This window comes from Jaculus jaculus, chromosome 11, assembly GCF_020740685.1.
Source record: "Jaculus jaculus isolate mJacJac1 chromosome 11, mJacJac1.mat.Y.cur, whole genome shotgun sequence".
Lineage (NCBI taxonomy): Eukaryota > Metazoa > Chordata > Mammalia > Rodentia > Dipodidae > Jaculus > Jaculus jaculus.
This window is the reverse complement of record NC_059112.1, coordinates 46,096,349-46,101,714: the sequence shown is the minus strand read 5'-3', so window position 1 is coordinate 46,101,714 and position 5,366 is coordinate 46,096,349. Positions and strand designations below refer to the sequence as shown.

Genomic DNA, 5,366 nt, shown 5'->3' with positions numbered 1-5,366 from the left:
GTTTGCTGGCGCTTACCCTGGTGGTGGGGGAGGGAAGGCTGTGGATGGTAGCTAATGTTTTTCTGCTGGTCCTCACAATGGTCTTCCTCATGAGCTGCTCCTCCATTCTTCCCTGCCATCCTCCCTTCATGTTAATTTGCGAGGACCTCTGGTGTGAGTGGAGAATCTCCTCACTTGGCTTTTCCTGCAGCTCAAGCTGAGCCTTATGGCTGTGGCCAGGCAGAACTGGTGCTGACATTGCTGGAGCCCCTCCTGCCTGCTTCTGTGGGCTCTAGATGCTCTAGATCTCTTCGACTTCTCTGCTGCAGTTGTAATTTCTTGTACACCTCCTTTTGTAATGGAAGAGTGTATTTTGCTGTGTTTTTATTTATTTATTTATGTATTTATTATTATTTTTTTTTTAATATGGAACGCTTCACGAATTTGCGTGTCATCCTTGCGCAGGGGCCATGCTAATCTTCTCTGTATCGTTCCAATTTTAGTATATGTGCTGCCGAAGCGAGCACATGTTTTTATTTATTTATTTTTGCTTTTTCTTCCCTAGGCTGTTTTGGCTTGGTTTCTGTGCCTCCATCTTAACCAGAAGTTCTTCATCAGAATTTTAATAGCACATCTCATGGATGGCTTTGAATGTGTGTGTGTGTATAGTTTAAAATACACATATATTTGAAAGAGAGAGAGAGAATGTGTCTTGGGCACACTAAAGGTTCTAGTCCCGATAAATAAACATCAGACACATGTATCTCTTTGTGCTTCTGGCTTTATGTAGGTACTGGAAAATTGACTCTGGCTATCAGTTTTGCAAGCAAGTGCCTTTTTAAGAATTTATTTTTGTTTATTTTATTTTTTTTATTTACTTGAGAGTGACAGGCAAAGAGAGAAAGTGGGAGAGAGAGAGAGAGAACCAATGGGCATACCTGGGCCTCCAGCCACTGCAAACGAACTCCAGATGCATGCACCACCTTGTGTATCTGGCTTATGTGGATCCTGGGGAATCAAGCCTGGAACCAGGGTCATTAGGCTACACAGGCAAACACTTAACTGCTAAGCCATCTCTCCTGCCCCTGCAAGCAAGCACCTTTAACCACTGAACCATCTCTCCTGCTCAGTTCCTTACTGTTTTTTTTTTTTTTTTTTTTTTTTTTTTTTTTTTTTTTTCCTAGGATTTCACTCTAGCTCAGGCTGACCTAGAATTCACTATGTAGTCTCAGGGTGGCCTCAAACTCATGGCAATCCTACATCATCCTCCCAAGTTCTGGAATTAAAGGTGTGCAGCACCAAACCCAGCTTTCTGTTCCTTGTTTTTTTGACTCAGATATGTTACAGTAATGAAAATAATCACCTGATTTTCAGTAAACTTTACTATCTTGAATGGATTCATATTATGAAAACTAGTTTGTACCCTGAGCTAGTCTTTTATAACAAATAAAAGCTTATATCTCCTGTCTTTCAAAAAAAAAAAAAAAAAACAAACTTCCTTGATTTACTAAACCATATCACACAAACAAGAAAAGTAAGATTAGGGAGATTCATAACTATTAAGGTTCTCTGTATTTACCTTCATTGGTAGGATAAAAAAAAAAAGGTCTTGGTAAACCCTCTGTAATGGCATTATGTAATTTGCCAGTACAATTAAATTGTAGAATTGTTGCTTCAAATTCACTTTTATTTTCATTTTTAATATTTATTTATTTATTTATATTGACAACTTTATTTTCCTTTTGAAAGTCCAAGGGATATCCTTCATTGCAGCAGTGCTCATTCTCAATTTGGAAGAGGCAGATGCCTTCATTGCATTTGCACATCTCCTGAATAAACCATACCAATTGGCCTTTTTTTATGTGGATCACAGCATGGTATGAACAGTTAGATTGAAATGGGTGTTCTTTAGTCTATGGCCATACCACCCTGAATGTGCACAATCTTGTCTGAATTGTCTTTTTTTTTTTTTTTTCAATTTTTCGAGGAAGGGATTCACTCTAGCCCAGCTGACCTGGAATTTACTATGTAGCCTCGGGGTGGCCTCGAACTCATGGCAATCCTTCTACCTCTGCCTCCAGAGTGCTGTGATTAAAGGTGTACACCACCATGCCAGGCTGAATTCTATTTTCCTTAGTATGCTTCTGTTTACTGAATGCAGCAACGTAAACACAATTCTTAGGCCAAGGTTTCAAATCCTTCCACACTCCTGTTTAAAATCAGCTCCAAAAGGCCAAAGCCTCATAGTTAGGTGTCTAGCAGCAATGCCACTCTAACTACCAACTTTACTGTTGCAGTCAGGTTCTCACTGCTGGCAGAAATCACCCAACCAAGAACAGCTTTTGGGAAAAAAGGGTTTATTTTGGCTTACAGACTGAAGGGGAAGCTCCATGATGACAGGGGAAAAGGATGGCATGACAATGTAAAATGGACAATAGTAATAGGAGAGTGTGCCAAACACTGGCAAGGGGAAACTAGCTATAATACACATGAGCCCACCCCCCATGATACACTGCCTCCAAGAAGTGTTTGTAGTCAGTGTTCTCTAGAGGAACAGAACTGCTATAATGAATTATTTTAAAAAACGGAATTTATTAGATTAATTTATGGTAGTCCAATAGCAGTTGCAGGCCCCAGGATCAAGGAATCTGGTAGCTGCTCACTCCATGTGGCCAGATACCTCAAAAGTCCCAATCTGGCACTGCAGATGGTACCGGAAGGCCTGAAGGCTTCCTGAGGAGCCACTGTGTTTCTATCCACATGGATCTTCAGTCCTAGCTGGTCTTCAATCCACGCTGGAAAGCAGCGAGCAGCTCCAGCAGCCAAGTGGAAGGAAGGGGTAATCTGTTTTCTATAGAGCCTTTCTTGTGTATTAGGGACTACATCTCTTCAGAAGTTCTACTCAAATCATTGTCAGTCACCACCGTGCTCACATCTTCAATCACTAATGTAGGTGGAGGTACTGAGACGAAATTATTAATTTATTTGTAAGTTTGGATTTTTTTTATTGGCATATGAAAATTCAACTGTTCTTTTTTGTTTTTCTTTATTACATGTGTACATACTCAGTGTGTAAACAGCCATGTTGGTACTATTGTTAGGCTCCTCCCTGTCCTCCCCCTTCCAAAGGGACCCTCCTCCTCATTGGGGATTGTGGGTCATGCATTGTGGGAGTAGCCATCAGTTTTGGGGAAGAGGCACTGTCTCTGTGAATAATGTCCCAACATGTGGCTCTAACAATCTTTCCATCCTCTCTTCTTTGAATTCTCCTGAGCCATGTTGGATTCATTTTAGGTCTACTTCAGTGATGAGGTCTTGGGAGCCTCTGTATCTCTGGTTTGGTAAAAGTTGGGTGCTCTCCGTGTCTATCTCCTTCACCCTTGTGCTGGTACTAGATGCACCAAGAAAGCAGCACTCTTGTTCATTTTCCCATTTACTCTATGATTTAAGCTGGGGTCCTGGTGAGATGTGATGGGCTGAATCCTCAGGTTCCAAATCCATCTAAAAAGGAGAAGCAAATTCTCCAATGGACAGTGAAGTCAGCACCAGATAAATGGGATAACCATTATTATTTTAGAGGGGCTTACATAGGTGTAGGGCCTCTTCTAGCCCATGGTTGGTGGGAGCATGATATTGAAGAGAGGCCTTGACTTTTGGATATGGTTCCGACTTTTTTCTCAGTTCCAGCTATGGGTTCCATTCCATTGAGCAAGATCTGTTAGCCAATTCAAGAGCAGTTGGTTACCCACCATGGCTGTGTGCCACTATTGCACTGTGTGAGCATCACATCAGGTTGTTTGCTGCTGAGTACCTTAGACCATGAGTTGCTTGGAGAGATGGTCATTTTCCCCAAGTTGCTCATGAAGCACATTTTGGCACTAGATAAGCTGTCTTGGGAATGACTCTCTTCCAGATTTTAGCCAAGTCTCTCCATGTTCTATACCAACAGCATATGGTATCTTTGGCAGTAGTGTTGCCATTAACCTTTAGTGGGTAATCAAGTTCTCTGATGGAAATCTGCCTTCTTTTGGGAAACTTTGTAGGTCTCTCTGGTCAACAGCTCATTGTGAATGTTATCTGCCTCATGGTACTGGGATTTACAGGCTAGTACCAAGGGAAAAGAAGGAAGAAAAAGATAAGTAATATAAAGAAAAAAGAGAGAGAGAGAGAGAGAGAAACAGGAGAAGACTATGGTTAGTCTTCATTATACCCTCTCCAGGGCCCTTTGATTCAGGTGTTCCCTCCAGAGACCTGACGCAAATTCAACCTTTTAGTCTATCTTTCAGGATATGGGATTTTGTGGTACTATTTCCATTTGGCTCCAGTTTGGCGCCCCCCCCCCCCGCCCTCCCTTTATACCCAACCCACCCTATTGTCCAGTCCTCAAGATGCCTATTAGGTCTGTCAGCATGTTGGGCAGATTCAGGTTAGGAGTCACAGATAAGAGAGAATATGCGACAATTGTCTTTGTGATTGGGTGAGTTCACTGAGAATGATCTGTTCCAAGTTCAACCATTTTTCTTGAAATTTCATTGTGTCATTTTTCCTTACAGCTGTGTAGAATTCCCTCATGTAGATATACCACGTATTGGTTATCCATTTGTCTAATTATGGACATCTGGGTTGATTCTAGTTCTTAGCTATTATGAATTGAGCAGCTATAAACATAGTTGAGCAAATCTCTCTGAACTGAGGCATGGAGCTTTTATGGTAAAAGCCCAGTAAGGGAATAACTGGCTCTGCTGGAAACTCTTTAGTCAACCTTTTGAGGAGTCTCCATATTGCTTTCTATCATATGTGTACCATCTTACACTCCCACCAACAGTGAATGAGGATTCCTATTTCTCCATATCCTCACCAGCATTTGTTTTCATTTCAATTTTAATGTTTGCTATCCCTACTGAGAACAGATTCCTTTTTTTTTTAAATCAAAATCTACTAGAACAGATTCTTGAACAAGGAAAGCATCACTGCTGTGATTCTGTTTATGCAATAATAAGGGAAGTTAGAACATAATACAAATTATTAGCAAAGAAAAATTCTAGAATAACTGTTGGTGCTATTCAGGTAGTAAATAAATGAGATTTGGTAGTGACAGAATGGCAGGTTTTGTTAGGGTACTTAGGAAGTGTTCTCTTATTAGTTGGTTCATGGGTTGAAACATGGATAATGAGTCAATTGTGATTAGGGAGTAGCATTCCAGAACAACAAAAAATGAAAAAAATCCATAAAATGGAAAGTTTTCAATGTATTCATTCAATATTCATATTTAGTATTCCTGGTCCAAAAATCTATACTCCAAAATCCTAAACTTTTTGAAAGCTAACAAGAGGACACATATGAAATAATGTCACACCTCCTGTGACAGGAGCAGTCTGACATGCTGA

General features: G+C 40.6%; 1 non-coding gene across 1 annotated transcript; it reads right to left on the bottom strand.

Annotated features, from left to right (window-relative positions):
• Positions 1-399: 399 nt before the first annotated feature.
• LOC123453371 lies at positions 400-506 on the bottom strand. The gene has a single exon (XR_006632764.1). It is a non-coding gene; the product is annotated as a U6 spliceosomal RNA (small nuclear RNA).
• Between the last annotated feature and the right edge of the window lie 4,860 nt (positions 507-5,366).